Below are 9,980 nucleotides of genomic sequence, written 5' to 3' on the forward strand. Positions count from 1 at the left end.
AGGAAAATGCTTGAAGCTATCATTAAGGAAGAAATAGCCAGACCTCTGGATAGAAGTGGTTCCATCAGGCAGATACAGCACGGATTCAGGAAGGGCAGGTCCTGTTTGACAAACTTACTGGAGTTCTTTGAGGATATAATGAGCACAGTGGATAGAGGGGAACTGGTGGATGTTGTATACTTAGATTTCCAGAAGGTATTCGATAAGGTGCTGCTTAAAAGACTTATCCATAAGATAAGGATGCATGGAGTTGGGGGTGATGTATTAGCATGGATAGAGGATTGGTTAACCAATAGAAGGCAGAGAGTTGGGATAAATGAGTGTTTCTCTGGTTGTGGGGGTGCCGCAGGGGTCAGTGCTGGGCCACAACTATTCACGATATACGTTAACAATTTGAAAGAGGGGACAGTGCAGCGTATCTAAGTTTGCTGATGACACTAAACTGAGTGGAAAAGCAAATTGTGCAGAGGATGCGGAGAGTCTGCAGAGAGATATAGGTGGGTTAAATGAGTGGGCAAGGGTCTAGCAGATGGAGTACAATGTTGGTAAATGCGAGGTCATCCAATTTGGAAAGAAAAATAGATCAAATTATTATTTAAATGGTGAAAGATTGCAGCATGCTGTTGTGCAGAGGGACTTGGGAGAGCTTGTGTATAAATCGCAAAAGGTTGGTTTGTAGGTGCAACAGGTTATCAAGAAGGCAAACGGAATGTTGGCCGTCATTGCTGGAGGGATTGAACTCAAGAGCAGGGAGGTTATGCTGCAACTGTACAGGGTACTGGTGAGGCTGCACCTGGAGTACTGCTTGCAGTTCTGGTCTCCTTACTTGAGGAAAGATATACTGGCTTTGGAGGCGGTGCAGAGGAGGTTCACCAGGTTGATTCCGGAGTTGAGGGGTCCAGTCTTTGAGGAGAGACTGAGTCATCTAGGACTATACTCAGAAGAATGAGAGGGGACCTTATAGAAACATATAAAGTTATGAAAGGGATAGATAAGATAGAGGCAGGAAAGTTGTTTCCTCTGGTAGGTGAGACCAGAACTAGGGAACATAGGCTCAAGATTCGGGGGAATAGATTTAGGATGGAGATGAGGAGAAACTACTTTTCCCAGAGATTAGTGAATCTCTGGAATTCTCTGTCCAGGGAAGCAGTAGAGGCTACCTCATTAAATATATTTAGATAGATTAGATCGTTAGATAGATTTTTGCATAGTAGGGGAATTAAAGGTTACGGGGAAAAGGCAGGTAGGTGGATCTGAATCCACGGCCAGATCAGCCATGATCTTATTGAATGGCGGGGCAGGCTTGATGGGCCAGATGGCCTCCTCCTGCTCCTATTTCTTATGTTCTTACATAGCGGGGGGATGCAAATTCATCATGCATTTGAGACACCATTGTTTCTCCAAGTTCTGAAATAAACTATATTAAAACAAATTCAACTATTTTTCCATCAGTACTTTAAGGAGCAGTGGTTTATTTGCTAAGTGTCAGAACACTGACTCTGGTCTGCACAGCATGCTGTAGTCATGTACAACTTTACAAAGCAGCCAACAAACAATTGCGAGATTCCTCCTTCTGCACAGTAAAGGTCCTCACACCTGTTTCAGGATTGTACCCTGAGTGCCTCCTGAAGGGAAGTTATTAGTAGGGCAGGTTACTTCCTGTGTGAGATCAGTGTGCACACACTTCCTCCCATAATTAATCCCTTGATAATATTTTCATGCCCTCTGAAGAAATATACGGTGATCCAATTTCTGGACCAATACTTATAGCTTCTTTAGTCAGGAATGAAGGAAGCCTGCTTATTCCATTGCTGTCTGGTCCTCTTCCAATGAAACTGTCCCCTAAGAAAATTAATTGTTATATATCTGTCTGAATATAATAATTCTATATAAAACGATTGTGGACTCTTCCCATTCCTATTTAAAGTCTAACTAAAACTTACACTAATGTTGCTGTGAATACAAAATTTTTTTAAAATCTTGTCTATTTTTCTGGGACAGTTGAAACCTTGAAGATCCCAGTTTTTACCGATGTACTCCACCAGTGTGAGGGTATTGAAGAATTCACTTGTTAAACCTTCAAACCACATCCGCTGCTCCTGGAGAGAACTGAAGAACTGTTAAACTTAATTTGAAGACTATCTCCTTAGAAGAACAATTTACTATCAAGCCAATGATAGTATCATTTAACCAATTGTGTCTGCATAGAATGCAATAGAATATAATTCAGCAAATCATCGGCTGCCAGTGACAGTAAACCCAGAATTTAGCATTCTACTTCAGTCTCACAAAAACACTTTTTTAATGAAAGCACATTGAAAGTTTCTTGTGAGTTCACAGTTTGCACAGACTGTATCTCACCTTTGTCCTTTGGCTGCCGATTTATCATCAGGAAATACTGCAACCTAGACTGCAAGGAATTTAGTAGTGATGGAAGACTGTATAGTTCGAGGGATAAATGCCACTCCCTGCAAATGTAAACGTGAGTCCTGAAGGCTTTGATTTCTGTTCGGTGCCTGAGTTAAAGACATCACCTTAGGTCTGGAGGAGAACTTGGGATGGGAGGAGAAAGACCCATTTGTCTTGGTCCACGTGACAAGTGTGAGAAGGAAGTTCTGCTGAAGTAATATGAGCTACAAGTCCAAGTTAAAATGCATAATTACAAAGGAAACAATCCTTGGATTGCTTCTGAGCTAAGTGCAAATCAGCCTAGGGTGTAGAAGTTTGGAGTTGAATATGCGACTCAAAGATTGATGTGTGAAAAATTGGTCTCAGTTCATGGAACACTGGCCTTTTTCCACACTTCACAATCTATATCAATTTTTTGGATGAGAGAACAAATTGAAATATATCCAGGTTTGCTGATGATTCAAAATTATGTGTCATTGTAGATTGTGAGGAGGATGCAGAGAGGCTTCAGTGAGATATCGACAAGCTGAGCGAATGGACAGAGACTTGATAAATGGAATATAATGTGGAAAAATACAAAGTCATCTACACTGGTAAAACAGGAGAGTAAGTTTTTAATTTCAAGACTTTGAAAGCACTGATGATCAATTGGACCCAGGAGTCCTTGTACATGAATAACTGAAAGTTAACATGTAGGAATAACAAGCAATTAGGAATATAAATGATACGTTGGCTTTATTGTAAAAAGGATTTCACTACATGTGTTAGTTCTTACCACAATTATATAGGGCCCTAGTGAAACTGCACCTGGAATATACTGGACAAGTTGAGTTTCCTGATCCAAGGGTGGAATTACTTGCAATGGATTCACCAGATGTATTCTTGAGATGGGGAGAACATTCTATGAAGCTAAATGAGCATACTGGGCCGATAGTCTCTGGAGTTTTGAAGAATGAAAAATGATGTCATTGAAATGCACAAAATTCTCACTGGGCTCATCAGAAAAGATGCAGGGATGATGTTCTCCTTGCCTGGAGTGTTTAGAAACAGCAGTCACACTCTCATACTGTAGGGTCACAAGACACTCTACCTGTAAAATAAGGAGAATTTTTTTCATACAGACAGTTATGAACCTTTGGAACTCTCTATACACTACTTCCTCAGGAGGCTAAAGAAATTTGGCACATCCACTTTGACAATCACCAACTTTTATCGATGCACCACAGAAAGCATCCTATCTGGATGCATCACGGCTTGGTACGGCAACTGCTGTTCCTGGGGCTGCAAGAAACTGCAGAGAGTTGTGGACACAGCCCAGCACATCATGGAAAGCAGCCTCCCCTCCACGGACTCTATCTGCACTTTAGAAATTTACAAGAAGACTGTGGGGTCTCAGTCACTGAGTATATTCATGGAGTCATAGAGTACTACAGCACAGATATTTATTTATCAGTCACATGTACATCGAAACACACAGTGAAATGCATCTTTTGTGTTACTGAGAATGTGCTGGGGCAGCCCACAAGTGTGTCGCCATGTTTCCAGCGCCAACATAGCATGCCCACAACTTCCTAACCCATACGTCTTTGGAACGTGGGAGGAAACTGGAGCACCCGGAGGAAATCCACGCACTCATGGGGAGAACATACAAACTCCTTATAGACAGCAGCCGGAATTGAACCTAGGTCGTTGGTGCTGTAATAGCGTTACGCTAACCACTGCACTACCATGTTGCCTTTAAGGCCCTTTGACCCATCTATTCCATGCTGACCTAATCTTCTGCCTAGTCCCATCTACCTGCACCCAGACCATATCCGTCCAAACCCCTCCCATCTATGTACCCATCCAAACCTCTCTTTAATGTAACAATTGAACCCGCATCCAACACTTCCACTGGCAGCTCGTTCCACACTCGCACCACCCTCTGAGTGAAGTAGTTTCCCCTCAGATTCCCCTTAAATATTTCACCTTCCACCCTAAAACAATGTCCTCCAGTTCTAGTCTCACCCAACCTGAGGGGAAAAAGCCCGCATGCATTCACACTATCTATACCCCTCATAATTCTGAATACCTTGAGACGATCTCCCCTCATTCTCCTGCGCTCCAGGGAATAAAGTCCTAACCTATTCAACCTTTCCCTGTAACTCAAGTCCCAGCAACATCCTTGTAAATTTTCTCTACATTCTTTGAAGCTTATTGATATCTTTCCTGTAGGTGGGTGACCAGAACTGCCCACAATGCTCTAAATTTGACCTCACCAACATTTTGTACAACTTCAACATAACATCCCAACTCCTGTACTCAATGCCCTGATTTATGAAGGCCAGTGTGGCAAAAGCTCTGTTTACCACCCTAACTACCTGTGACGCCACTTTCAAGGAATTATGGATCTGTATTCCCAGGTCACCTCAGAGCCCTACCATTCACTGTGTGAGTCTTACCCTGGTTTGTCCTCCCAAAGTGCATCACCTCACACTTGTCTGCATTCAATTCCATCTGCCATTTTTCAGCTCATTTTCCCAGCTGGTCAAGATCACTTTGCGAGCTTTGATAGCCTTCCTCGCTGTCCACTATGCCCCCAATCTTGGTGTCATCCACAAATTTGCTGATCCAGTTTACCACATTATCATTGAAATCATTAATATAGATGATAAACAACAACAGGCCCAGCACTGATCCCTGCGGCACACCAGTAGACACAGGGCTCCAGTCAGAGAGAGAACCATCTACTACCACTCTCCGGCTTCTCCCGCTAAGCCAATGTTGAATCTGATTGATTACTTCATAGGACATAGAAAATTACAGCACAGTACAGGCCCTTCAGCCCACAATGTTGTGCCGACATCTTATCCTGCTCTAAGATCTATCTAACCCTTCCATCCCACATAGCCCTCCATTTTTCTATCACTTATGTGCCTATCTAAGGGTTTCTTAAATGTCCCTAATGTATCTGCCCCCACAACCTCTGCCGGCAGTGCGTTCCACGCACCCACCACTCTCTGTGTAAAAAAACTTACCTTTGATATCCCCCCCCCTATATCTTCCACCAATCACCTTAAAATTTTGCCCTCTCATGTTAACCATTTTCACCTGGAAAAATGTCTCTGACTGTCCACTCGATCTATGCCTCTTATCATCTTGTACACCTCTATCAAATCACCTCTCATCCTCCTTCTCTCCAAAGAGAAAAGCCCCAGCTCACTCAACCTATCCTTGTAAGACATGCTCTCTAATCCAGGCAGCATCCTGGTAAATCTCCTCTGCACTGTCTCTAAAGCTTCCACATCCTTCCTATAATAAGGTGACCAGAATTGAACACAATATTCCAAGTGTGGTCTAACCAGAGTTTTATAGAGCTGCAACATTACCTTGCAGTTCTTGAACTCAATACCCTGACTAATGAAGCCAACACACCACATGCCTTCATAATAATCCTATCGACCTGTGTGCATCCTTGAGGGATCTATGGACATGGTCCCCAAGATCCTTCTGTTCCTCCACACTGCTAAGAGTCCTGCCATTAACCTTGTATTCTGCCTTCAAATTTGATCCTCCAAAGTGTATCACTTCACACTTTTCCGGGTTAAACTCTATCTGCCACTTCCGAGCCCAGCTCTGCATCCTATCAATGTCCTGTTGTAATCTACAGCAACCTTCTACACTATCCACAACACCAACAACCTTCATGTCATCTGAAAACTTATTAACCCACCCCTCCACTTCCTCATCCAAGTCATTTATAAAAATCACAAAGAGCAGGGGTCCCAGAACAGATCCCTGCGGAACACCACTGGTCACCGACCTCCAGGCAGAATACGCTTTATCTACCACCACCCTCAGTCTTCTATGGGTGAGCCAATTCTGAATCCACACAGCCAAGTTTCCCTGGATCCCACGCCTGCTGACTTTCTGAATGACCCTTCCATGAGGAACCATGTAAAATGCCTTCCTAAAATCCATGTACACCACGTCCACTGCTCTACCTTCATGAATCTGCTTTGTCACTTCAACACCCCCTCCCACACCATCACTGATACGTCAGTCCTCGGCCTCCTCCACTGCCAGGAGAATTCCAAGCACAAACTGGAGGAACAGTACCTCATTTTCGGTCTTGGAACCTTGCAGCCTAATGGCATGAACGTTGAATTCTCCCACTTTAAGTAAATAAACACCCTCCCCACCCCCCTCCCCACCCCCCTACCCCCCTCCCCACCCCCCTACCCCCCTCCCCACCCCCTTCCCCACCCCCCCACCCCCCTCCCCACCCCCCTCCCCACCCCCCCCCACCATGCTTCTCCTTTTCTTCTCTTTTCCAGCCTCTCTCTCTTTTCTACCCCTTTATTTTTCTCCTTAGCTGTGACCCATCCCCCGGGGGATCTGCTCTCCCCTCCTCCCCCGCACCTGCCCGTCACTATCTCTCACCTGCATCTACCTATCACCACCCTCTGCCCACCCTGCCTCCCCTCTTTTGTCCACCTATCACTGCTCTGCTTTTCCCTCCTATATATTAGGCTTCCCCTTTTCCTATTGTCAGACCTGAAAAAGGGTCCTGACCTGATCCGTGCTTTTCTCCACGGATGCTGCCTGGCCTGCTGAGATTGTGTTTTTCATCTAGGTGCCAGCATCTGCAGTCCTTTGTTTCTCTGATGTGCTTTGTCACATCCTCAAAGAATTCAATCAGGCTCATGAGGCACGACCTGCCCCTCATAAAGCCATGCTGACTGTCCCTAATCAGCCCATGCTTCTCCAAATGCCCAAAAATCATGCCTTTCAGAATCTTCTCCAGTAATTTGCCCACCAGTGAAGTAAGACTCACTGGTCTGTAATTCCCAGGGTTATCCCTACTCCCTTTCTTGAACAAAGGAAAAACATTTGCCACCCTTCAATCATCTGGCACTACTCCTGTGGCCAGTGAGAATGCAAAGATCATCGCCAAAGACACAGTAATCTCTTCCCTCGCTTCCCGTAAAAACCTTTGGCATATCCCGTCTGACCCCGGTGACTTATCTATCCTAACATTTTTGAAAAGTTCCAGGACATCCTCTTTTCTCACGTCAACATGCCCTGGCGTATCAGTCTGCCATACGCCATCCTCACAAACATCAAGGTCTCTCTCTCTGGTGAATACTGAAGCAAAGTATTCATTAAGGACCTCCCCTTCTGCTTCTGACTCCAGGCACGTGTTTCCTCTTTTATCCCAGATCGGCCCTACCCTCACTCTAGTCATCCTCCTATTCTTCACATATGTATAACGCCTTGGGGTTTCCTTAATCCTACTCGCAAATTTCAACCATCCTTCTGAATACATACATATTATGGTACCTGCCTTGGATGACAGGCTGTTTAAATGTGCATGACAAGGCCCAGCATCACTTTAAGTTTCCAGCTGCATTCTTGAAGGTCAGAGTGTGAGTGACAAACACACTGGCAGTGAGCCACTTATCAGTGTCCTGCAGAAGGGTCAGGTGGTGAACCAATTACAGACCCCCACTTTTGTTCTGTCCACCCTTGCCTCCCATGTTGGTCTCTTTCTGTCCTTGATTAAAACCCATCAAATCCCTCACATTTGGCCACCCTGATGTCCTTGTCACTGACATAAAATGTCCGCTCTGCTTCCCTCTTCACCCACTGAGTATTTCCACTAGTTTCCACTTTTCTTTCAGGTGTCCAGCATGGACCTTACCATCTTCTAGTTGTAAGGTTTAACGAGGAGTGGTCTATCTCCCAGACTACTCATTACCTGCAAGCCTCGGATATTGATCATCTGACAGGTTTGCTGGAATGGGAAAAGTCAGTGCAATTGAGTTGCAAAAGAGGCATCATTGTAGGAAGTAACGTTTCTCAGAACCACCCACTCTCCCAGGAAAGAAGAGGAGAGAATGTGATCAAGGATCAGAACTGAGGTCAAAGGGAACTAAAAGGTTCACAGAAGGAAGACCTGCCCCCAGAACACTCAATGCAAAAGAAGTATTTCACTGCGTGTTTTGATGTACATGTGACTAATAAAGAAATCTTATATTAGGGAGAAGATGAAGGAGTCAAAGCAATGAGGAGAAGATTGTGATGAGGGGGTGACAAATGATATGATGGTAGGAGGTGCATTCTGATGGTGGGGGAGGGATGTGAGGGGCCATGGAGAATGTCGAAAGGGAGAGGAGGACCCTGATTGCATGGATGGGTTGTTGTGAGTGGTAGAAGATGGTCTTAACTTCATGGTCTTAACTTCAAGAAATATGATCCTTCAGGAAATGTAATGGCAAAACTGCTGGATTTTCCAGCAAAGCCATTTCAGTAAAGCAGGAGCATGTCTAATGAAGGTCTGATTTTGGTGTCAAGACTTCTGCGTTTGTAAAATGGGTGGGATATCGTGCAAGCATGAACTGTCTATCCATTGTTCAGGGTGCGCTGTTCTACAGGACACCAAATATCTGCCTGATATGGGTATTGAGGACCACACTGCAATCTGTGGGAACACACAATGTGTGGGCAATGAACTTTACTGGGTTACTGACAAAGTTCAGTTGCACTTTGCATAAAAACCTTGTGCTCTGTGAAGGGATTTCCAGTGGGACTTAAACTTCCAAAGATGCTATTGGTCATTCAAAAACTCTTTTCTAATCTGGAATAACTTTGAAATGTATTCCTATTGCACACACATGGAAAACTAATGCAATCAACACTTTAAAAACAGCCATGAACAACTAAAGTACAAGCCACAAAGGTTAATGTTTTTTATAAGGTCAATAGCTAATTTACAACATCTTGCAGCAAGAAAATGGTTCCCATTGAAAATCAATTGCAACAATGCTCTTGTGGCAAATAGTAATTCAAAGTGTGGAATTAAGAATTTATATATTGGCTTAAGTGAGAGAAGTAAAATGTTAATGCACCAGGCAGTGACTTACGACAGGGATTGGTAACCAATGTGGAATCAAACATTTTTGGACATCCAAACAATATGTACAATGTATTTGCATTTTTAAAATCTGCTTATCACTTAAATCTAACATAGATGTTGAGCAAAGTATAAATTGTAGCATACAGAGTAGTAGATAAATGAACCAAGGATGTTGCAGGATATGTTAGCCCAGATCATCGCTGCAGTAGCTCCAAGAGCAGAATCTGAGGCCCAGCCACTTTCAGCTGCTTCATCAGCTGCCCCCCAATGTGATTTCAGAATGGGCATCTTTACTTCTGGTTCATCATCGTATTTCTGGTTCCTCAGATAATGGAGTGGCTGGACACTGATGCAGCACAGAAAGCATCCTATCCGAATACATCACGGCTTGGTATGGCAACTGCTCTGCCCAGGACCACAAGAAACTGCAGAGAGTTGCGGACACAGCTCAGCACATCACAGAAACCAGCCTCCCCTCCATGGACTCTGTCTTTACCTCTCGCTGCCTTGGCGAAGCAGTCAACATAATCAAAAGACCCCACCCACCCCAGACATTCTCTCTTCTCCCTCCTCCCATTGGGCAGAAGTTACAAAAGCCTGAAAGCACGTACCACCAGGCTCAAGGACTATCTTGCTGTTATATCGCCATCTCGGTTTCTCGCAAGTTCTATCT

At 44.2% G+C, this 9,980-nt stretch overlaps 1 long non-coding RNA gene across 1 annotated transcript; it reads left to right on the plus strand.

The window, feature by feature from the left end:
* Positions 1 to 2,461: 2,461 nt before the first annotated feature.
* LOC127570174 (uncharacterized) lies at positions 2,462 to 9,705 on the plus strand. The gene is made up of 3 exons (XR_007956312.1): positions 2,462 to 2,482; positions 2,892 to 3,015; positions 9,635 to 9,705. It is a non-coding gene; the product is annotated as an uncharacterized LOC127570174 (long non-coding RNA).
* The last annotated feature ends 275 nt before the right edge of the window (positions 9,706 to 9,980 follow it).

Source organism: Pristis pectinata, chromosome 5, assembly GCF_009764475.1.
Source record: "Pristis pectinata isolate sPriPec2 chromosome 5, sPriPec2.1.pri, whole genome shotgun sequence".
NCBI classification, from domain to species: domain Eukaryota; kingdom Metazoa; phylum Chordata; class Chondrichthyes; order Rhinopristiformes; family Pristidae; genus Pristis; species Pristis pectinata.